This window comes from Meleagris gallopavo, chromosome 22, assembly GCF_000146605.3.
Source record: "Meleagris gallopavo isolate NT-WF06-2002-E0010 breed Aviagen turkey brand Nicholas breeding stock chromosome 22, Turkey_5.1, whole genome shotgun sequence".
NCBI lineage: Eukaryota > Metazoa > Chordata > Aves > Galliformes > Phasianidae > Meleagris > Meleagris gallopavo.
This window is the reverse complement of record NC_015032.2, coordinates 358,545-382,564: the sequence shown is the minus strand read 5'-3', so window position 1 is coordinate 382,564 and position 24,020 is coordinate 358,545. Positions and strand designations below refer to the sequence as shown.

The window sequence follows — 24,020 nt, the reverse complement described above, 5'->3', positions numbered from 1 at the left end:
GCTCCATGACAAAGCCATTATAACTCGGCCAAGGTCTATCAAGCCCAGGCACACAAAGCTGCACTCACGCTCCTTTGAAAGCCTGCTTCCTTCGCATTCATCTTCCTGCAGCTACTGTTGATCATTCATCAGTCAAGAAGCCATGGCCATGAATGCACAGAAAACTCCTTCCTGCCTTAGCAAGTTGAGAACATCTTTTCCTGCCTGTAGTGCAACCTATGGCACTTCTAATTGCTGCTGCATTTCCTATAAATTGTAATGGGTCTTGAAAAGATGCTTTTTAAAATTTCCTAACTCCGAGGACAGCAGAAAGTGTTAATGAAGCGTGCCAACACAGCACGCCATCATATTGCAAGTACAATCTCCAAATGACCAGGAAAGCAACAGCTTCTTTCACTGAGGGAAAAATGAACCTTCTAAAGAGAAAGCGGTGACTTCTCATCCGCCCTTCTCTTCCTTCTTCAAATGTTGCTGCAACCAGCAAAACTCGCTTATTATCTACAGAGGCAGTTTTCACAAATTGCTCAACAAGGCACACAGTGCAGAAAGCATCTGGCTGGATCTGCTGCGCTGCTGTGTGGTGGGGCATGCTGGGCAGCGTGGGGCTGGGCTGAGCCTTGGCCTGCAAGCAGGTGGCTCTGTTTGGGCTGGAGTAAAGGACTCGTTGTTCTTTTTAATTATTCCAAAGCCTGTTTACTTGGAAGAAAATAAAATATTTATCAGAGACTTGTGGCTTTGGCAAAGGAGATTAAACTCAGATTAAATTTTTAAATGCATGTAAAATTTAATTGGCATTGTAGTAGGATAGTTCATATCACTGAAAACTAAAAAGGCTTTTCTAGCTTGACCTTTGGAGAGCTGCCCCTTTTTGGTAGGGTTGCCTGAGGACAGAACCAGCCTGGCCTGGTGCCCCTGTGCCATCAGGCTCCCATCCCAGCCTGTGAGTACCAACCAGCTTTTGACAAGCAATGCTGCAGGCAGAGAGGGAGCCCTTTTACTATGTCCTAAAAGAACTTGGCAACTGTGATACAGATGGGTACCAAGAAAGAGACGATAGAATCTGGGAGAAGATGGAACTGGTTGGCAGTGATGGGTTATGCTTGGGCCAGGTGCCTGTCTACAGCAGGTCTAGGATTCAGGCCCAGCCACAAAGCCCATCTCTAGATCTGCTTCTGGCACCTGATACATACGGCAAGCCCTTACAGCTGCTCAATACTTGCCTTTGAAGAAGCCTTGTCCAGGTAGATGTCTCTAACTTCCCTGAGTTTCTGCATGTACAGAGGATCATCTTAGATCCATTCTGTCCCCAAGTCTGGTCTCTCCTCAGCCCCTGCCTTGGCAGCTTCTTTCCTCAACAAGGTGCCTGGGGCTGTCTACATCCCAGGGTAGATGAGATACTTTCATGTAACCCCTCCTCATCATGTTTACAAAACCATTCTGCCACATTGGCTGGTGCTGCTTTGGTCCAGTGTCATGGGGTGGGCTGAAGGGAGGCACTAAAAACCAGAGGAAGCCTTTGAATGTTGGACTTACACACACCAAGGAAGGACATCCTGCAGCTCCTGACCCTGCTGGGATCGGCCAAATACAAAGCACAGAAGCTGCAGGGTAAACCTCTGAAGCTCCTGAACCAGAGTGTGTGAAACTCTGTGTCTTGCACAGCTCTTCCCACTCTTTGTGCCCAAGTAACTTGTTCAGGTTTGCTCAGAGCAGAATGTAGGCACAGTGTGTTGTGCTGGGAGTAGGGAAAGCAGCTCCACAGAACGGCTGCAGGCTCTCAGTGCTACGGAGTGGCTCTGACCTGTGGAGGTCCCACCATGCCACGGTACGAGACTTTCTGTCCACCCTTCTGGTCATCCTCCAAACAGCTTGGAATCAAAGCACACAAGGACAGTGCACGTGTCTACATGCTGAGTAGACAAGCAAGGCACACCCACAGCAACTGTACACATTGGGGAGAAACTGGTGGGCACATATCAAACTATAGTGGCTAAATGGCTAATTATGCTTCACCAGTCTTGCAGAAAATCTGTTCTCTCTCCCTCATTCATACATAGCAGCATGAACTCTACTCGCTCACTTTTTAAAGTGATGCATTATGTCGGAATAAAACCAAGGGATGGTCAAATGGTGTTATTCAAATGGATGAAGACCAATTGTCCTGCTCAGGGATTTTACCTTCAGGCAGCAGTTTTGTCAGTATTGTAGTTGTCTGGCTGCGCTCAACCCACATTCTGGGCTTTCACCCTGCCTATATGTTTTAGTACTCAGTACAGGCAGGAGCTATCCAGGCTTCTGCTATTTACTCTTCTCTATGCTGTATTTTTCCTGCTGATGCTGACAGCTTTGCAGGAGCTGAAACAAGACTTTATTTTCCTGGAGCAGAAAGTCAGAAACACCAGGGAAAAAAAAGCTAGGTCTGGCATGGCAAGAACAACCTAGCAACCTTATTTCCAAGAGGAACTCTTGTCACTGAGATGAGAATCCATCCAATGAGTTTTAAAACACATCATGTCTCCTCCTTGCTCTCCTCTGCTCCTCTACCTGCTCTTGTGTTTCCAAATCTACACATGCTACTCCAATTCTCTGTTTTCCCCAGAGCATCAGTAATTTAATGGTTTCCTTTTTTTGGCCACCTTTGTCAATGCAAACAGAGAGTTTTTCGTTTCAGGATTAATTTCCCCAACTCCACTCTTCCCAAAGGCTTACACAGACATTAAAGAGATCACTCTTTGTTTTTCAGCAGGCAAAAAGCCTCTCTAGAGCCACCTGACTGAATTAAACAGAGACATCAAAAGAACCTGTCAAATTTGATGTGACCAGACAGAGAGAGGAAGTCAGAGCAGCACCAAGGCAGAGCAAAGAATTGGGATGCTGCTGTGGCAGATTTAAAAAGGGACAAATTCTGTGGAGATTTTTCTCCTTCAAGGGAAAAAAGGATGAAAGCAGAAGTGTTCAAACAGTCCTGAATGTGCAGGCTGGCACAGTGCAAGAGCAAGGCAGAGCTGTGTGGCCAATAGCCCCTGGCAAGGCAATTGCTGCCCGGATCCTGACCACAGTTCAGCTTCCACTGGAGGCATTCAAATTGCTTCAGCACCTAACACAAGAGATTCCTGCTGGGCCCAGAGGGTCAGTACTCAGGTGCAGAGAGGAGTTGTGATGTGTTTGGTTCCTTGGAGGAGAGCTGCCGATAGGGATGGGTGCTGTGGGGCTCCCTTGGAATTCTGTGCTTGCTGTGACTGCACCACAGATCCACTCCTACTAAGCCCAGCAAAAGCTCCAATTCCGTTTGGTCAATACAACTTCTAAATTATAAACACACTCCCAATTCCCTTCCGGGATCGCGGCTGCCCTCCTTGCCCACAGACAGGTTAGAGATGCAACATGAAGCTACAGTGAATCCGTAAGGCAGACAGCTTTGCTGTAAAATGTGACTTATGTTAACATTAATCAGGCAAGCTCTGATGTACAAGGTTGCTATGACAGAGATACTTCAGAGTGTTTCAGTTAATTAGTACTTAATTAACTTTAATGTCCTGAAAAAGTCTACAAGCCATACAAGTTGGTCTGTATGTTGTCACTCATGGGTCCCCACTGTTCAGGCAGCTTGCCCTAGCCACTCTTGCTTAAAAGGAAGCTGCAAAGCACAGTGCATTATTAACTCAATCTGCATAGTCTTCTCATCATGTCTCATAAGACGATTTTTAATATCAAGCCTTCCAGGATTAGACATAGGGAGATGCCAAGAATGAAAGCAAGACTGTAACATGGTGGTGTTTCAAGCGACACTCTGAATGCCCGAGATCACTGACAGCTGGTGAAAGCTGGAAAAGCCAAGGTGTGAGAGGGGTAGAACAGCTGTGAGAGCTGAGTGTGATGTGGGAGGCTTGGGTTTGAGCAGTGGAAGCCAACCCCTTCCTACAGGCTGCTCCGGATGTCTGACTGCAACTGGGGAGGTGCAGACAGGATGCTGGTGCTCGTCATTGGACAGTCTGAGCCTTCTCAGAGCAATGTCACTGAAGCAGAGCGTGTAATGAGGTCTAAGTCCTGGGTGAGGTCTCCCTCCTTTGTGGGAACTGCAGGAATCTCAGGAAAGCAGGGTAGATCCTAACTAGAGCTTGAAAGTGTGATGCTTAGGTGTCATGACCTGCCTTGACTTCTTGTCCCTGGACAGCAGGAGGGGCCATAGTCTGCAGCACCTGTGCAGAGCCAGGACCAGCCTGGCACAGCCAGAGGCATTTAGTGCTGCATTAACCACCCACCAACCCTTGGCTTCCTAGTGAAGTGGTTGATGCTCCATATCTGTGCTTGATGGGTGTTTGGACAATCCTTGTTACCTGCTTTAACTTCTGGTTAGCCCTGAGGTGGTCAGGCAGTTGCACCATGTGGCCTTTGAAGGTTCCTTCCAACTGAACCGTTCTGTTCATTTCTGTGCTATGCTATGCTATGCTATTTGTTATTATGCAGATCTGTGAACCACCACCCCAGGTGACATCCCAATGCAACAAGAAAGAAACCCAAGTTGTCGTGCTATGAGGACAGTGGCGTAGTGTCTAATCCTGTTGCCCACTCTTTGCTGCTCAGTCCTCTTCTGTTCACTTTTGCTCAGGGCTGCAGTAGTTTGGGGAAAGGCAGCTTTTGAACTGCATGCACATCTCTGAGAGAAAGGGTCACCAGCCCAGGAGGCAAACAACTTGGTAAGAGCAAGTGTGGGAATACAAGGCAGGCATCAGTCCACCTCCAAGAGATCACAGGGTAAGAACAAGATCCTGCAGGGGTGCAAGCCTGACAAAATGTAAGAACAGACTTCAGGCATGGCAATAGGAATTACAGAAAGTATTTTTGTTGATGGGAACTCCCAAATTTACAGAGTTTTCTCCCAAGAGGCTTCTCTATAACTGCATGGGGCTCACTGGCAGACTGGAAGAGGCAGTGAGAGCCAGGCAGTCTGCTAGACAGGCATGAAAACCCTTCCAGCATTGCTCTGGGGCACCCCATTATTACACATCACTCAGTTAACTTTATATTGAATGTAAAAAAGAAGCAACAGCTGGAGATGAAATCTAATTTTCTGAGGGAAATATGAGTAAAATAGAATGTAGCTGCTGTGTGAATTAATTTATCCTCTGTTAAGCGTTTGTTACTGCTCTGGCATGGCCTCTGTCGCACTATGATGGTAGGCAATGAGGCAATGTTAACATAATTTCCTCCCTGTCCGTTTTGCCACAGCCATGTCTGCAGCACAAAACAGCACCGAATTTTGCTGCCGTTGCTGCGGACTTACATATGTAGAGAGAGTGAGTATTTAGAACCATGAAATGGCTTGGGTTGGAAGGGACCTTAAAGCTCATCCAGTTCCAGCCCCCCCTGCTGTGGACAAGATTGTCACCCACCAGATCAGGCTGCCCAGCACCCTGTCCAACGTGCTCTTGAATGTCTCCAGAGATGGGGCACAGTCACTTCCAGTAACTGACTCATTTATGGGCAAAGGACAAACAAATGCTCCTTTGGCTTCTTGTAACCACATCTCCAGGAACTGCTGCAAGCTGTCTTTCCCCATATGTTTGCAGGAAAGCTGCTTTCCACTTCTATGCTCAAAACACAAAGGTTCTTCTTGCTGTCCTCTCCAGTGGGACCCGTGCATCCTCCCGGGGACCAGGCAGATGTGCCCCCACTCAGCAAGGAGCTGGGACAACCCCACCTTCCCCTACACTTCCCAAAGTGCCCTTCAGTCCCTAAGGCACCTTTACCCAGCAGAATGGTGAAGCCCTTGCTTCAATCATCACAGAAGATCTTCAGGACACTGGGCACAGCCAAGCTGCCTGCAGTGGAAGCACCAGGCAAACAAGCTGGCTGAGTGCTTGGATGAGAGGCTACCAAACACTGGAGAGCATCCAGGGAGATCCATCTGGATCTCCTATTGTTCCTATGGATTTACACCAAAAACAGCATTGAGGGTTCACCTTGAGACTCTCCAAGCTGGGAAAAGGACAAGCTGAGAAGTGAATGCATGGCCAGCTACAGAGCAATCATGGACCAGAGATCTATAAGTGCTTGGGTGTGGATGCAAGACAGAGCCTTGAAAACAGTGTTTGATTGCAGTTGTGACCCCAATGGACAAAACAGGTCTTAATCCTATTTTTAACACTGTGATTGTAAATGTGCCCTACAATACCCAGGGTAGCTTTTACAAGGAGAGAGACGTTACACATAGAAAGGGTAAAAAAACATTCAGTACAGAAGCCAAATTGATACAAGGACTGGAGAGGATGACTTACAGGCAGAGACTAAGGGAATTTAATTTGTATAGCCTAGAAAGATGATGCCTGAGGGTGAACATGATAACACTATATAAATATCTAAAGGGCAGTTGTATGAAGAAGGGAAAAAAAGTGACGCATGCACCAGCCGTGGGAGTGATGTGATGGACCGAAGAAGGGAACAGTTTCCCAAGGGAGCACAGTGGGCTGTTACAGCCTGGTGGGCAGAGCAGCACAGCATGCCTGGAGCCTGCACGTAGTTCCTGGCAGTGGCCACAGTTAGGGCTGAGAGGATTAGGAAGGAGCAGCCTGGTACAAGCAGCAAGGGAGGTGCCCATGGATGGTCAAGGCTGCTCCGGCTGGGGGCTGCAGGATGGCATCTCCCCTCCAAACACCAGGTGACCACACATGCTGGAGCTGTGTTAGCACAGAGTGCATCAGAAGGTGTGCTTTTCCTGTGGGCTCAGGGCCACTCTCTTGGCAGCATCTCCCTCCTGCTCTCTTTGCCATCCCTGCTATCACAAAGGGAAGCAGGCACAGCAAAGCATCCAGATCCTCAGTGCTTTTTAGCATTGCACAGCAGAGCCTCTTCACAAAATGCCATCATCAGGATGAGCTCCTTCTGCCTAGCCATTAGAAAACTCACCCAGGCACTCAGGTTTGGTGTCTTTCTGGATGTCCCTGGAGCAGACGATGCAGACACCCAATGCCTGGCTGCCTGAGAAGAGCACAGCAACTGCAGTGGTCCCAAAATGGAGAAAGCAGCAAGGCACATTGATGCCTGTGTTCCTGCCCCTTTCCTCTTTTCCTCGCGAATGCGAGTTGCTTTTTACAATCCCATTTGCTTCTTCAAAAAACAGAAGAAAAAAGATCTTCTCTCTGCCGTTGCCATGTGAAAAACCCACACAAACAACAGGAAAAACTGGCTACCTCTATGCAGAACTCAGCACAGTGACTGCAGAGCGACTGTCACACAGGCAGCAGCCTAAAAAAACAGAGAGAAAAATAGATTTTTTCCTTCAGCCCTTTCAGACACATGACTTAGAGACTTATTATAGTAATAACAAGCCAAAGATTTTTCACAGGAAAGGCCAGTCTCCATGTATTTCTTCCTTACTTTGACAAATTCCCTTCACCAATTTAAATGGGGCAGTTCTGCTTTCAGCTGCCCTTGTTAGAGCTCAACAGCCACTCAGCAACAAACTTCTCTAGCACCAGGAATCCCACAGACTTAGGTCCTTGCAGAGAGGGAAGCCCACGCCATGGGGCAGAGACTTTGCAAGATGGTGTTCAGTTAAACCTGCCATTAATTGCTCTCTACCTATTACAGCTAATTTGCTTGGCTCAGAGCCCAGAGCATTCTTTGCAAACCACTAGTTTACCAAACAACCCGATGTGAAACACAAAAGTCGTGTGTGCTGGCAGCGGTGCCTCTCCTCCTCCTGCAAGCTGCTGGAGAACAAACAGGCAAGGCCTCGCCTTCATCTCTGCTCTGGGAGGAAGGGAAGCCACAGCAGGAAGGCAGGATCTCGAGTGGGGGATAAGCCCTTTGGATGATGATCCTTGTATTCGATTATCTTCAAAAGGCTTAAAATGTGAGCATGTTTGGATCCGCACATTTTCAAGTGCATCTGTAATTACCTAAGTTACGAGCTGTAGATGAATCTGAGACACTCAATTGAAGCACAGTGCCCTTTAATTTCTGCCCAGCCAGCTGCGGGTTGTCATGGAGACTACATCTGTCACCAGGCCTTTTAAATAACCCACGCTAGCCAGACCTTTCCTGTTTTGGACCACCCTAGATTCATACGAATAGCATTGTTGGTAAATTCTGGATTTCCATCCCTAAAATCAGGAGCAGATCTATGCCAAGCACTGCTAACGCAGGCACTAAAGTTGTTCTGGGCTAGACTTTTCCATCTGAGTGGACTCAATGTGATGGTCTTTGCAAGGATTGTCCCTACATCTTCAACTGGGAGTTCAACAAATACAAAACACAAGCTCCTTCTCTGCTGTGCTGTCTGTTGTGCAAACATCTGGCAGGATCCCCAGTGAGACAAGAGGTGGCTGGAAAAACAAGTAGGGTGGATGGGCAGTGACTAGGAGGGATGTTCAGCTTGGGAGACCCTGGATAAAGAAGGCTGCGGGGTGAGCTCATTGCAGCCTTTCAGTACCTAAAGGGAGCCCACAGACAGGAGGGGAATCAACTCTTTGAAAGGGTAGATTACAGCAGGACAAGGGGAAATGGTTTCAAGTTGAGGGAGGGAAGATTTAGGTTGGATGTCGGGGGAAGTTCTTTACAGAGAGAGTGGTGAGGTGCTGGAACAGCTGCCCAGAGAGGCTGTGGATGCCCCGTCCATCCCTGGAGGTGTGCAAGGCCAGGTTGGATGGGGAACTGGGCAGCCTGGTCTGGGATTAAATGTGGAGGTTGGTGGCCCTGCCTGTGGCAGGGGGATTGGAGCTTCATGATCCTTGAAGTCCCTTCCAACGCTGTCCATTCTGTGATTCTGTGATTCCATGACCCAGCAAGTAAGAAATGCTCTGTTCATTGCTGCGGTCCTGTCTCGCAGGATCCAGCCTACTTATTTTAGAATCATAGAATCATAGAATCATTTCAGTTGGAAGAGTTCCTTAAAGTCCAGCTCCTCTGCAATGAAGAGGGACACCTACAGCTCCACCAGGTTCTCGGAGCCCCATCCCTGACTGTGAGTGTCTCTGGGGATGAGACATCCACCACCTCTCTGGGCAACCTGTGCCAATGCTTCATCACCCTTATTGTAAAAAAAAACTTTCTTCTATCCAATCTAAATCTCCTCTTTTTTAGTTTGAAACCATTTTTACTTTTCCTAACAACAGATCCTGCTACCTGTTACCTGCTTTCTTATAGGCCTTCTTTAGATACTGCAAGGCCACTCTCAACTCTCCCCACAGCCTTCTCCTCTCCATGCTGCACAGCCCCAGCTCTCTCAGCCTGTCATAGGAGAGGTGTTCCATCCCTTGGATCATTTCCTTCTCTGGACACACTACAACAGCTCCATGTCTCTGCTGTGCTGAGTATTCCACATCTGGATGCAATACTCCAGGTGAGGCCTCACTAGCACAGAGAGAGTGGTAGAAGCACCTCCCTCACCCTGCTGGCTGTATTCTTTTGATGCAGCCCAGGATATGGTTGGCTTTCTGAGCTGTGAGGGCACACTGTTGGCTCATGTCCAGCTGCCATCCACCAATACTCCCAAACCCTTTTTGACAGGGCTGTACTTTCATGCTGCAGCTTGTACTGATAGTGGGTTTGCTGTCATCCAAGCGCCAGACCTTGCACTCGGCTTTGTTGAACCTCACAAGGTTCTTGTGGACCCACAGTTGGAGCCTCCTTAGACCTCACTGGATGGCATATCCTGTCCCTTGAATGCGTCAACTGCACCACTCACCTTTGTGTCAACCACAAACTTGCTGTCAGTCGCACTGCCAATGTCATTAATGAAGACATTAAAGAGCACTGGTCCCAGTACTGACCGTTGAAGGACATCACTTGTCTCTAATCTCCATCTGGACATTAAGCCATTGAGTCTCTTGGGTATGATCTTGCAACTGTTTCTTTGTCCATCAAACAATCCACCCATCAAATTTATATCTTTCTATTTCACAGAGAAGGATGTTGTGGGGGACCATGTCAAAGGCCTTACTGAAGTCCAGATAGTTGACATCGGTGGCTCTTCCTTGTCCACTGATGCAATTACGCCATCATAGAAGTCCACTAGTTGTGTCAGGCAGGACTGCCCTTGGTGAAGCCAAACTGGTTGTCCTATATCACCTCTGTCTCTTTCATGTGCCTTAGCATAGTTTCCAAGAGGATCTGCTCCATGATCTTCCCCAGCACAGAGATGAGGCTGACAGGTCAGTAGTTCCCTGGGTCATCCTTTCTATCCTTCTTAAAAATAGGTGTGATGTTGCCTTCTTTTCCAGCCACCAGGGACTTCATCTGATCAACATGATTTTTCAAACATTATCTAGAGTGTCTTGGCAACTACATCAGCCAGTTCCCTCATGACTGTGGGATGTATCTCATCAGGACTTATGGATGATCAGGATCCTCAGGCAGCCACGAACCTTATCTTTGCTTATACTGGGAGGAATGTTGCTCCTCCCCACCTTCTGAAACATCCACTCGAGGGCTGTGTAAAGAGGAGTTGCCAGTGAAGAGTGAGGCAGAAAAGCTGTTGAGTACCTTAGCCTTCTTCTTTTCTGTTCTTTCACAGAATCACAGAATCACAGAATTGCAGGGATTGGAAGGAACCTCAAGAGATCATTGACTCCAAACCCCCTGCTAAAGCAGGTATCCCATAGCAAGCTGCACAGGTTGGTGTCCAGATGGGTCTTGATAACCATAGAAGGAGACTCCACAACCCCCCTGGACAGCCTGTTCCAGTGCTCAGTCACCTTTACTGTAAAGAAAATCTTCTGCGTGTCAGTACAGAACTTCCTGTGTTGAAGTTTTACTCCTTGTCCTATTGCTACACACCACTGAGAAGAGTCTGACCTCATCCACTGACATCCTACCTCCCTTTAGATATTTATAAACATTTATCAAATCCCCTCTTAGTCTTCTCCTCACTACAGAGGGTACACCCTCCAGGACTTTCCTTTTTCTGTTTACGTACCTGTCGAAGCTTTTCTTGTTCTTACACCTCTTGCCAAGCCCAGTTCCAGTTCCAGTTAGGCCTTGGCCTTCCTGACCCCATCCATCCCTACACAGCCTACCAGTGTCCCTACACTCCCCCCAGGTTACCTGTCCATGCTTCCACTGTCTGTGAATTTTCTCCTTGCCCTCCAGTTTGACCAGCAGATACCAGTTCAACCATGTTGGTTTCTTGTCTTCCTTTTCTGACTTCCTATAACCTGTGGGTGAAGATCTCTTGTGCTCTAAGGAAAGCTTCCTTAAAGATCTGCCAGCTGTGCTCTGCTTCTTTGTACCAGAGGACAGATTCCTATGGGGTTTCATTGACTAACTCCCTGAAGAGATGGAAATTGTCTTTTCTAAAATTTAACATCCTGATTTTACTCTTTGCCTGTCCAGTATCTCTCAGGAGTGTGACTTCTGCCATTGCGTGGTCACTACAGCCCAGAAGTCTCCAATCCTGATGTTATCTGGCAATGAGTTAGAAGACTTTTTCAAGCTCTTGACTACCCCAGCCTTGTCATTACAACCAGAGGCAGAGTACGGCAGCTTTTGAGGGCACTGATTCTCCCTGGCTCACAGAGTACTCCTTCACATGGGGTGCAAACAGTGTCATCACAATCCCAAAGAAAACAGGTCTGGGAAGCTGTGTGTGGGTTAGGGTTGGCCACATGTATACATCTCTCACAGGGACATGTTGGGGTCAGCAGAGGTGGCATTTGTGATGCCTCTTGAGAGCAGCAGCCCCACAAGGCAGAGGATGCCTTGGTGCTCTGCAGTCAGGGCTGGTTGAGAGGGCAGTAGCCTTTCCCCAACCACCTACTTGATGCATGAACACCAGTTGGCCTCAGCCATCCCCACTTCCTGCATTGGCTCCTGCTGGCCCTGCTGCACTGGCTTGCAGTAGCACTGCCAAGCTCACTTTGCTCACGGCCTCTGAAGGCCTGGTGCAGGAGGGGCTGTGAGGTAGCGCACACTGTGTTCTGCTGAACAGCAGCCTCAGGCTGGCTCTATTTCCAGCACTCAGGGAAGGGGGAGAGCATTTCAATGCCTGGGCAAGGCAGAGAATTTATAGCCTAATGCTAAAAAGAACAACAGTGACAATAGAGAGACACCAGGGCAAGTTTCACTCTTCATTTAATCCTAATGGATCTATTGTAGAAAAGCAGTGGCTAGCACAAGCTCTGAACACATGTACATTTCCTCAGGCCACCCTCAGCCACCTTATGTCTTATTGCTCAGGACTGCACAGAATCACAGACTGCTTTTGTATTGAAGGCACATGGAGGTCCTCCGGTCCAAGCCCTTCCCCAGCAGTGCCACCCAGAGCAAAGCGCACAGGACATGGCACTTGCTGTCCTTCCTGCCCAGCCTGAGCAGGACCCCAGGGGGATAGCTGCTGCCACGCTTCCACGGGGCCCACCTTGCCAGCGAGGGGACCAGCCTCTCAGTGCCCAAGGTGTGAGCCCACGGGCCTCCCCTCCAGCCAGGCTTCTCAGCTCCCACTGAGGACAGGGAGCCACGGGGAGAAGTGCAGCTGGGACCGGAGCACGCATGAGCTCACACCCCTCTGCCAAAATGAACCTGCACCCATTTGGCACACTTCCTTGAGGACTGCTTAAGGGCTCATGGATTCAACCAAATGAGCGGATGCTTTTGAAAGGTTGTTCAGGAGGGCTCAAGCTGGCACAGCTTCCTCCTGGAATGACAACAATACCTTTCATGGAGCAACACACGGAGACCAGCAGTGGCTGAACCAAAAGCTGGGCCTGCAACTCTTTTCCTGGTAAGCCACAAAACCTTCCACAACTCAAAAGCAACATTGCTTTCTTTTAACACACGTCCCAGTACTTTGATTTTAGCGCTTTCAGTTAAACTAAAACAGAGGAGAGGTGTTGACCGCAGGTGACTGGAGTCCCTCCTGCTGCCCGGCTGGTTCTGAGGACCATGGCTGTCACTATGCTGCTGGAGCACTGTCCCTGCAGCAGGCCCTGGCAGCTGTGCGGTCACAGTGGAGCAGGCACAGAGTGAAGAGGGCAGGGAAGGCTGCAGGCAGGGACACATGGTGGTGGTGAGGTAGATTTATACAACAACAAGGTGCTTGGAATTGTTTCACCTTTACTACAATGGTGACAGAAATGCATCATCTCTGACTGTAGAAGACAGATGCTGGAACTGAGGAAGGGTGAAGGCAGCCAGAGGAGCCCTTCCAGGGAGACAAAAATGCAGACAAAGTCCCTTCTCCAGCCAGTGTGTAGGGACAGGACAGGGCTCTGCTCAGGTATCTCCCCGTCAGGAAATTTTAAACCTGATTTCAAGCCCTCAAGTCTGTCCTGAGGCACAGCTCAGACAAAGGAGAGCTTTGGTGTGCATGGCCAAGGCCAGTGTGATGCTCACAAGGCTGAAACAGCTTGGGGAACACAAGCTGACCAAGAGCAGAATCTTCCCCATTCCAGTCCACACTAGCTTAGGCTCATTGGCACTCGTTACATATCTCCTGGAGTCCTCTGACCTGAACACATCAAGGGTACTGGCAGGGGAATGCTGGCTCCTGTCCAGGGGTCAGTAGAGACTGCCGCCATATCCTGAGCTTTGGCCAGTGCCACTGTCACTTCATATCACTGCAGAGGAAACAGGATCAAGGAGAGAGCCTAGTGAAAAACATCCTGTATGTCTGCCCTACCACAGCCCTGCACAGTGGGGAACAGGAGTGCAGCTTGCACCCACACATCCCCACAGTCCTTCATTGCTCAGCCTGGGCAGAAGGAAACATCAAGGCCCACTTCTTACCTGATGCCTGCTGAGATCTGCCCATTTTCTACCTTTCTTTCCTTCCCTTCACTCCTTCCATGGCTCCAGGACCCTATGCCAGCTGAGTGCTAATCACAACACATCCTGCCCCTTTCTGTCCCCAGGTCTATCCCAGATTGTGGTGTTGAACATGGAGAAGGGAGTGGTGAATGCAGGCAGACATCTGCAGAGCTGTGGCCAGGAAGATCTATTTGAACATCTAATTAGATGACAGCAAACCTCCCACATGGTGAAGCTACAGCCCTGTCACCATCCTCCCAAGATATCGGTCCATGCCAGGATTGCTGTCTGATTCTGATCTACATAATTCGTCATAATCTTTAGAACTGACTCAAGCAATGAGGTTCACTGCACAGCTCACTGGATTTAATCCACCACTCCAGCAGTGCTAACAAAGCTAATGGCATAGGCAAAGAAAGAATATGTATAGCAAGGAGGCAGAGAAAAACCATCAATCCGACCACATGCTTTCAACTCTACTCTTCCACCCTCACCCCAATGTACTTTTGCAGCACTGGGGGACAGTAAACGTGGCTTGAAGAAAGAGCAAGGGATTAACAGTGTCCCCTTGACGGTGTGGCTGTGTGCTCACACCTCTGTGTACAATCAGCCCACAGAGCTGAGGGCACAGCAGGGCCAGAGAGAGCAAGGGGACAACTGAATGGAGATTTTGTGCAAGAGGAGGGAACAGCTCTCGGCTGGAGACTTGGCACTGGCTCTCCTTTGAAGATACAGCCCAGCTACCTGATCTTGAGATGCCTTGCATGCAGTGTTCCCAGTAGCACCCTTGTAGCGCTGTCCCTTATTGTCACCACTGGTGATTGTGAGTTGTGTATCCCAGCCCAGAGGCACAGGCTCCCTTGTGAGCAGCAGCTGGCCTTCACCTCACCCACAGCTGAGCCCAAGCAGCTGGAAGCAAGAAGGAAAAGAGCAGGACATAAAGAGCAGAGCTCACCTGGCCTGGAGAGAGCAGAAATACATCTGCAGGATAGGAAGAGGCCCCCATAAGGAGAGAGCTCCAGGCTGGGGGTTTGCTCTGCATGCAAGCCAGGAGATCTCCAAGGCAGAAATGCTAATTCTAGTGACTGTAGGCACTGTTTTTTCCTGAAGCAGAACTGTGCTGCCAATGCTGACCTCTTTCCTGGAGATGGAGCTTGTTCTATTTGCCTGTGAAGCCTGGCTAGTGCCTGCCCAGTAATGGTGGCAGGAAGCAACCCCTGACACTGCTGCGTTTAGAATCTGTCAGTATGGAAAGGTGCTCTGCAGAGGCAAAGGCATTCAGAGCCCAAATTAGCTGTACTGGGCTCAATCTGAGATTCTGACAGCAGATGCCAAATTTATTTCCAAGCACACACTAGAAATGTCACTGGGCTGGTCGGAAGGAATTGGGTACATGCTCCCTTTTAAATAGAACCAAACATATGGGAGGAGGATGATTAGATTGCTTCCAAGCTGCCAAATTTCTTTGCTGCAGCTAAAAATCTTCCCCAAAATGTCCCAGCCCACAGTGTTTCTGAGCACTGAAGTCTGTACCGAGACTTTTCCATTGACAGTTGTGCTCCAAGCAAGAAAACACCTCCTGCCAGTGAGGTCCCAGGTGGTCTCAGCTCTCAAAAGGCTTGGGGTCTCTTGCCTCTCCTTGCAAACCAGAGCAACTCTAACCTAGGAGAGGGATGAAGTTTGCTTCTCTCTTTTGCTCCAGTGAAAAGCAACACTGATCTCAGATTATGTAGCATCTGTCTGTCCATGGCAGAGCCTCTCAAGGAGGAGCCACGTCTCTGTCAGCCTTTGGCTTTCCTCAAATTGCACCTTGCTGGCTCTGCTGTGCTTGGCCCCCACATCCCTGCAGCTCTTGGCAGGGGTTTTCAGCTTCCCCCTTCCCAGTGCCCCAGCTACTTGGACCACAAGGGACCCAGGGCCACATCCTGACTCTTCAAGGCAATAGCACAGCGTTACTGCTTGGGGATGGGCTTCCCAGTGCCCAGAGGCAGGATTCAGACAGGTGAGGTGAAAATGAGGATGGGAGGAGAGAAGGGATTGGGTGCTGGGGCTCATAAGTCAGCAGTGGAGTAGAGATGCCTCTCCCACCTGGGCTCATGGGCACCTTGAGCCAAGCAACAACAGTGTGCTACCTGCAGCTGATCACCAGGTTCCCCTCAGTTTTGCGTGAAGTAATGCAAGACACCATGCCCACTTTTCCAGGATGGAAGCAGGATCAGCAGCCCAAAGAGCAAAGTAGCAGCAGTGTGCCGTCCATTATCACAGGCCCAGTGATGGGATGATCTTGGGACCCCCCAAACCTTCCTTGCCCAACTGAGAGACTGAAAAGCGCCTAGATAATGTTCCAGTGCCTGGCAGGGAGCTTCCTTCTCTCTGTAGATAACACTGAAGGGGATATATGATCAGCAATGGCTTTCCAGATCTGGGGCTAAGGCCTTGTCACACCTGGCCTGCTTAAAACTCTGCCAGTCTAGAGTGGGGGACAGCCATGACAAAGCACACACTGATCCTTCAAAACCAGCTTCCACCAGCCATCCTCGTTTTCCCAGCAAGAAAGGCTCAGACCTGAGAGAACCAGGAGTGGAATCCTTGTTTCCGGTGCTGGACTACCTGTAGTCCCTCCAGGTTCCCTCTCCAATGCCCCATTACCAAAGGATCCCCTTAATTCCTTTGTTAACACACTGATCTGCTGGATCACAGACATACAATTTATGGTCTTTTATCTGCTTTTATCCCCTCTATAGCATTTTTCATGCCCAAGACTCCAAGGAAAGCGCAGGGTGTAGCCAGCAGTACTGTCTCTGTTCAGGAGACTGGGAAAATAAGGCATGTTGCAAGGAAGTAGCAGGCCCCAAACCTGAGGGCATCATCTCCATGGTCCCCAGGCAACACTCCAATCTCCGAGGCATGCTACATCAGAGGGCTGCAGTAGGACTGTCATAAGTCACCTGCAGTTTCCAGAGCCACAAACTGACTGAGAAATTGCTGTAAAGTGGCCAAGCCTGGAGGGTATGGGCAGGAAGACTGTTGAGCCCAAGCAGATACAGCAAAGTGGCGCAGCTGCTCCCAGCTCCGCTCAGCCCACACGCTGCTGAGTGGCAGGTGGGAGGTTTTTCTCTGCATTGCAAATCCCTTCTTATTTAAGTGCTGCAGTGCTGCTTGGAAGGAAAACAACCACAGTGGAGAGCAAAGAGGTCTGGGATATCATGGGCACTTTTCCTGCCCAAGGAGGGTCCTGGGAGTGGCCCCAGGAGGGTCTGGCTTTATATATAAAGGTAAAGATTCCCTAGAAGATAGCCTGTCTTTGAACAGGAGCTGCCCATTCCCATTTTCCCATCCTTGTCTCAGGCACTCAATGCCCTGGCTAGGCTCTTCTTCAAACCTGGAAAGCTGGAGGAAGGGAGGAGAAGACAGAGGGAAGAAGGCTTCCAGGTCTACTGAGGCTGGCTGGCAGCAGAATAAGAGCTGTGAGAAATGGTGGGAGTTACACAGCCAAGTGCTCACGGTGCATGGCTGCGACTCTTCGGCAGCCTGGCTCAGATAGCTTCTGGATAGGGTGATGCCATACAGATATGTACAGGTAGTGTGCAGCCCTTCTGCCAGAGCACCTGGAGGTCCCAGACTGGGAGAAAGCTGGACACAGGACCAGCTTTCCTTTCTGCCCTTTTGGCATGTGAAGTTGGGCAAGCTGTTCATTTCTGCTTGGTCTGTATGACAGGCTGCCCTTAGTCCCAGGACTACGCGTACTCCTCTCCCAGTGAAGTGATTGTATGCTGCAAACTGTAGAGGTTTACAGAGAATAACAGAGTACAGACCCACAGTCCTTACCCAGAAATGCACGGAAGTGATCATTTCCAGCAGTCACTATCAAAAGCAAGTTCTCAGGCTGGGCATATAGCACTACTTGTTAATAAAGATTTCTAGGGAATCTACAGCAAAAAAATCCCTGTGCTTGCTGGTGCATAAATTCCCCCATTGCCTAGTTTTAGGGAGCCAGGTTAATTTATGCCACCAATATCCAAGCAGAGAGAAGTTGGTTTTGTACTCCTTAACACAGGTGCTGAGGGACCGACAGCCTGGAAATCCAGGAAAAAGTGTCTGCAGACTCTTGGCAGGTGACAAACCTTTGGGGAGTTCAGCAGCACTACAGAACTGAGATTCAGTAAATGTGAAGGTGACTTTCTACAGAGAGACCATTTGGACCACGGACCTTCTAATGAGGAAGGATGAGGTCCTGGATTTTGTGCACCAAGGCTTCTGACAAGAAGCACAGCCAGGAATGTGCCCAAACCATCTGCCATTGCCCAAGTGGTGCAGATCTGCCTGTCCACTCCCATTCCCTCTCCCCACAGCCAGGTACCTCTTCACCACTCAGAATTTATTTAGTTTGTCTTTATAAAATAAACCATTCACCTATACATCTGTCTGCATATCCATCTGTCTTGTATTTTTTTTCTCTATACACATCTCAAATTGATTAGCTGTCTGGATTGCTGTTTATCAAGCAAGACAGCCAAGCAATTATTAGGATCCTCACATATTAGCTCCAGAAAGTCTATGCATTTCTTTACAAAGAAGAAAGTGTGCTCTACTTCTGGACCAACCAGAAGCTGGGATGTGCAGAGGAGTGGACTCAGCACTGCTGGAGGACACCACATTGATCACACGTGGGCTATGGCAACAGCCATAGAATCCCAGCACAGCTCGGTCAGAAAGGCCCCCAGCCCCAGCCCTGCCATGTGCTGGCTGCTCCCCAGCTCAGGCTGCCCGGGGCCCAGCCGCGGCCTTGGGGCACCTGCAGGGATGGGGGCACCCACAGCTCTGGGCAGCAGTGCTGGGGCCGCACCACCTCTGGGTGGAGAACCTCCTCCTCACATCTGGCCTAAATCTCCCCTTTTTTAGTTTAAAGTTGTTCCTCCTTGTCCTGTCATCATCTGCCTGTGTAAAAAGTCAGTCACCAAGCTTTGCTTTTACACAGCCTTTAAGTTAGCAAGTTCCCAGAAGGAGTCTCCACCAGTGGCCTTTAGAGTGTGAAATACAAGATAATCTCTGTAGTGGAATTCCAAGGTCACAGCTTGAACCTGCACATGAGCACGCGAGTGCCTGGAGTGGGGGGCATTCCGTGTCCGCGACGCTTCTGAGAGCGCGTGTGCAACCCGAGTCTGTGTGGGTCCTCCTTACCCCCCACCTTCTCCTCCAGCAGTCAGTATGCAGGCTGCATTCCCCAGCTCACCCCTCTCTCCAAACCGTTACTGGGAGGGGTGAGTTAATTTCTCTTTGATATCTTTTCCTATAGCACCTATTTCTCAAATAAAGGCTCTGTCTGTAGAGTCTTTGTTTGCTCTACAATCTCAAAGATTCTTAATGTATAAATGTAGAAACTGACTTTCCAGGCAGCCCAAATCTCTCCCTCTGAAAGGACCCACTTCAAGCTTGAGTCTGCAAGTCAGGAGTTAGTCTTCATGGCTTCATTTATTTACCCTGTCTTACAACAACATTTCTTCAGGCTGAACATCAGCTCAGAGGACTTCTCTCCAGCAAACCCTCACCACCTGAGAAACACCACTGCTCCAGTCTGTGCCAGCCCTTTGGGAAAGGATGAGTCCTTGGCCACGTGTGCTTACAGATGTGCTCAGGGATACATTCCTCTCTCAAGAGGAAACCTGGCGAGTATGGAGCAGGTGTTGGGCTCAACAATGCAAAAGCTCACTATCCTGTCCTCCTTCACCTGCCTTCTACCGCATTTAAGAAAGCAAGACTGCAGGCCGCTTATGCCCTCCCTCCCAGACAGACTGGTATTGACCAAGGCTTAGGCCAATTCTGCTCTCATTTATGGGCTTTGTATGGTGTGTGTGTGCCAATAAGCGATGCTGGAGACTCAGATTAAACTTTTCTTGAAGATAATAATAAAGGCCATTAGCAGTAAGAAGCTGCCTCTTCTCAATGCTCTGGGATCTTAATCAGTCTTACTTCTTAGTTTTTAATTTCAGATTCTCCCCACAATGTACAATGGCTCTGCAGGGCTTTCCCTGCAGACCAGCAGCTCTTTCCAACCTCACACGCTGCACAGCAAACGTGCCACCTCACGCAGCCTGGCTGTGTTAGCACCTCCAGATCCAAAAGGAGAGCAAGGAGTGATGCGTACAATTATCCAGAACAGACAGCAACTGTTCCAGGGGCCTCTGTGCACACACATGAGGCAGGAAAGGGATGGAGGTTTGTAGTGCAATACTTTTCCCTTTCAATTAATACAAGTCATTTTTTCTCACAATCAGTAAGTAGCGGGAGGGTCACTGCAGTGCAGCCACTGCCATTCCCCAATGGCAGGAGTTGTTTTGGTTCAAAATTCCCTGCATGAAACCTCAAATATAGAGTGAGACATGGCAAGACAAAGGCCTTAACATGTGCATTTTCTGGTACTTTCTGAAAGAACTATAAAAGCAGAAAACTCTTTTCCAAAGAAATGGTATGTGGGCAACCAGAGCAGAATTGCAAGAAGGTCCTTGCTTAAGCCATGAGGAAAGTACAGCAGAAGGACTCATCTGCTCCCAGACTGGTGCAACGAGGGGTTTGGCCTCCTTGGCAGAGAGAGTAGAGAAAGAAGAGCAGCTCCAGGTCCAGCTCTGTGACTCCATCTCCAGGGGGAGGCACAGAAAGGGAGCTGGGCTGGCAGTGGGCACACACCAGATCTGTCTTGTGCACAAGTAGCAGAAAAAAAGGAACTGCAAACCCAGCCAGGACTGGCTTGATGGGACACTTGTGTGCCAGGGAGATGTGCAAGGAAAGGCTGGGCTTTTGTTTCCAGTGCCACACAACACGTGAGGACAGAGGCACCCAGAGGTGGCTGTACCAATGGAGCACTGCGCATGTCACACTGTGCTGTGTGCCTCTGCCATGTGTCCTTCCCTGTGGGAAGGGCAGCTCTAGCAAGAGAGAAATGCTGACTGCTCCTTCCTTCTGAGCACCACCAAACCACCATCCTTGGTGCACAGCTTCTGCTTGATCAGACTATAAAGCACAAAGGAAGCCAAAACAGCAGTGCCCACAGTCAGGCTGCCCCAAGTTCACTGCTGCATCCAGCAGTCCGCAATGCTGTGCATGTGCCCTGGCTGTTCCATGGAGCCAGGGAGCAGAGGTAGACATGGCTTTATGACGGAAGCTGGGAATGGCTTAGAGCCATCCAGCAATGCCTCGTATCCTTGCTGAGCAAGCAAGTACAGGAGGTGTGGAGCATTTTTGCAGGCTCTTGGTAAGGGAAAATGCCAGCACAATAAACATCTTTCAGTCACACAGGCAGGGCAGGAGCACATCCCGTGCGCACATCCTTTGTCCCTACCCTAGAGCAAAACTCTGGGGCTTCCATCCTCTCTCATGCCCAGGTCAGAGAGGAGGAGATGGCCCTGTCTCTGATAATGATGCTGCTTCTCTAGCCTGCCAGGCAGGACTGCAGTAGCCAGTGAATGGTGGTCCCAGCTGAGAGCCCCTCCTTCAGCAATGCCCTATGTTGGAACACCTGTCACCTGGCCTTCGCCTCCAGCAGCTCCCAGCAGTGCTTTTAGCACCAGCCATTCGCTTCCCAGTTCCTGAGGAACCACAGCATGTCATCAGCCTCCTGGGAGAAACGTTACTCCCGCTGCTGCTCTGTAGTGCCAGAGCAATAGGACCATCTGGGGCCAGGAGATGGGCTGGATGTATATGGACTTTTTAATCCCTCTCCTTCCAGTATTGAGGAGGGATAAAAAGAAGGAAAAAATAGCAAAATAAAGCAAACCCGGCAACTCCAACTTCTACCTTAATGAATAAATGAAATGCATCCCAAGAGGTAATTAAGTGCTTTGAACAAAACATGTGTCACCTACATAAATAAAAGAGAACCTGGGGAGAAATCAAGCAACAGCAATTAAGGGAAAGAGGTAGATGGGTGATTACCAGGAGGTTCGGAAGCAGGAAAGGCCCTGCTCCCATTGAACAGTACTCCTCCTGCCAGGGACCAGGGCCAGTGCTGCCACTGTGCCATGGCAGAAGGGCAGTCCCAGCCATGTGCCCAGTGTGGAGGACTCTCAGTGCCTAGAGGCAATTGCAGAGTTTTTTCCTACCTTGAGGATGTCATTCTCCCCCCCTCACCCATCTGCCTCTGTGACCCATAAGAACTGCAACTATTTGCTCTCAGGTTTCTGCTGTGGACTTGCCTTTCTCACTTCCTTGGTGTCCCCCTGGCAATTCAGAGAATCACAGAATCATAGGAGTTGGAAGGGATCTCTGGAGGTCCCCCAGCCTTAAGCCCTAAAGCAGGTTCCCCATGCAGTTTGCACAGGAAGGCACCCAGGTGGGTTTGGATATCTCCAGAGAAGGAGAATCCAGCCTGTGCCAGGGCTCGGGCACTCTCACTACAGAGAAGTTCTTTCTCATGTTCAGACAGAATTTCCTGTGTTCCAGTTTGGGTCCATTGCTCCTTGTCCTGTTGCTGTACCCCACTGAAAAGAGCCTGGCCCCTTGATTCCTGCCATTAGATCTTTATAAGTATTGATCAGATCCTCATTGCTGTGTCTCAGTCATCACTACATGCTCACTTTGTTGGATGGGTTTTGTTTATGCAGTAGGAATTTTTCAGATGGTCTTTTCTGCTGTACAGAATAAGGCTGTGCATGATCTGTTCCTCAGCCCAGCACAGCAGCCATACTGGGTGCACAACCCATCCCTCAGGTACACATGCCCACCCTCAAAACTCCCTGAGGTCTCTGCACTGCCAGTCAAAAACTTGATATCAAACAGAAATCTCCACGTACCCCCAATTTAGGCCTGCAGAAATTCACATACCTCTTCTTTCTGAATGATCCCAGAAGGCTACAAAGACACTACTTTACTGGCCTAGATGATGGGCAAAAAGATCTGCTATCATGATGATTATTGGATTTTATGACCATCTTCCTTTGGGAGACCAAATTAAGACCCTTCGAATACTGAGCTGCTGCTGGAGCTGGTGTCACATCCCAGGATGCAGCAGCAGATTGCTCCTGATGCAGGGGAGGCACGTGATAAATCCTCCATAGGTCTACCCTGCCTATTTACTATTTCTCAAGTGTCTGCTACTTTCAGAATAAGTTCCTTCCCAATGGACCTTAGCAGCTGCAAAAGCACTCCTTGAATCCAGAGCCCTGTCCTCGGCACAAGTTCATCTTTCTCCTTAGGGGAGAAATATAGGCTTTTCTGCAGGGAGGGCTGCAGGATTGGACAATCTCGCTCGGAAAATGTGAAACAGTGCTTTGCAGCACTGCACAGATGTGCAGAGCATGTTCCATGTGTCAAGGCAGTGATTGGAGGCAGCCTCAGTCTTTCCTTGCAGCAGCTTCCTCCTCTACCAGAGCAGATTCCATCGCAGCTCCCCTTGCTCCAGCACAACAATCAGAGTCCTTGAGCCACCCATCTGCTCAGCCCATCTGTTTCCCCTGGCCACTGAGGCCACACCAGCACCTTGCATGTTGGACTGTAGCCATGTGCCCCCTTACCCTGCCAGCAGCAACCTTCCTCTACCCCTGCTGCCTTGTGCCCAGGCTCTCCTCTTTCCTCATAGGGCATTCGCAACACGAGCAAAGAGAACTCCACAGCTTCCCCAGACCCACAAGCTCCTCTTGCCTTTCACCACAAGGACATTCTGCGGAATGAGACCCTGACCCCAGGGTTCTGCACTGCCCATGGTTCCCAGAGCACTCACAGTCTGAATGCTGCTCTCTGAGGTGCCTCTTCTGCCAGGATGCTGCTGTCAGGCGTGATCTGGGGGACGTTGCTCGTCCATGCACTGGCTGCACGGCTGGAAGAGCTGGGTGGCAGGTGTGAGACCGTGCCCACCACTCTCCTTGGGCTGAGGAGGGTAAAAAGACTGGAGTTATCCACTGTTCCTTCCCTATTGCAAGAGAATCATCTTCCCCCCTTTCCCACACCTTGGGTCCCTTCAGGCCCACAGAGAGGGAGGCACCCACTTAAGACACTTCTCAGACCAAAGATGCATCACCACTTTTCAGGTTCAGTGCACACTTACAGCCAGACACTCCTCTCCATCCCTTCCCAGGTTCCCACGTGCCCCTGCCTTTCCTGGGGGCACACTAAGCAGACATGACCGACAGGGCACTCAGGGATGGGCTGGGAGAGCACTTACAGGATGCTCCCCAAGCAGAGGAATGATCTCAGCTCCTGGTCCTTCAGCAGAGCAAGAGGCAGAGGCAAGGAAGGGATGGGAGCCCATCTCTAACTTCTCCAGCCTTGCTCCAAGCATGGCC

General features: G+C 49.6%; 1 protein-coding gene across 5 annotated transcripts in view; it reads right to left on the bottom strand.

Annotated features, from left to right (window-relative positions):
* DLGAP4 (DLG associated protein 4) overlaps positions 1 to 23,580 on the bottom strand; it is a 133,784-nt gene extending 110,204 nt beyond the window's left edge. The window contains exon 1 of one of the 5 annotated variants that reach the window (XM_031556513.1): positions 23,459 to 23,580. The gene's annotated coding sequence lies outside the window, so the exon portion shown is untranslated. The remainder of the gene's footprint in view (positions 1 to 23,458) is intronic. The other 4 variants (XM_010722215.3, XM_010722216.3, XM_010722217.3 and 1 more) reach the window with 4 other exon arrangements.
* Between the last annotated feature and the right edge of the window lie 440 nt (positions 23,581 to 24,020).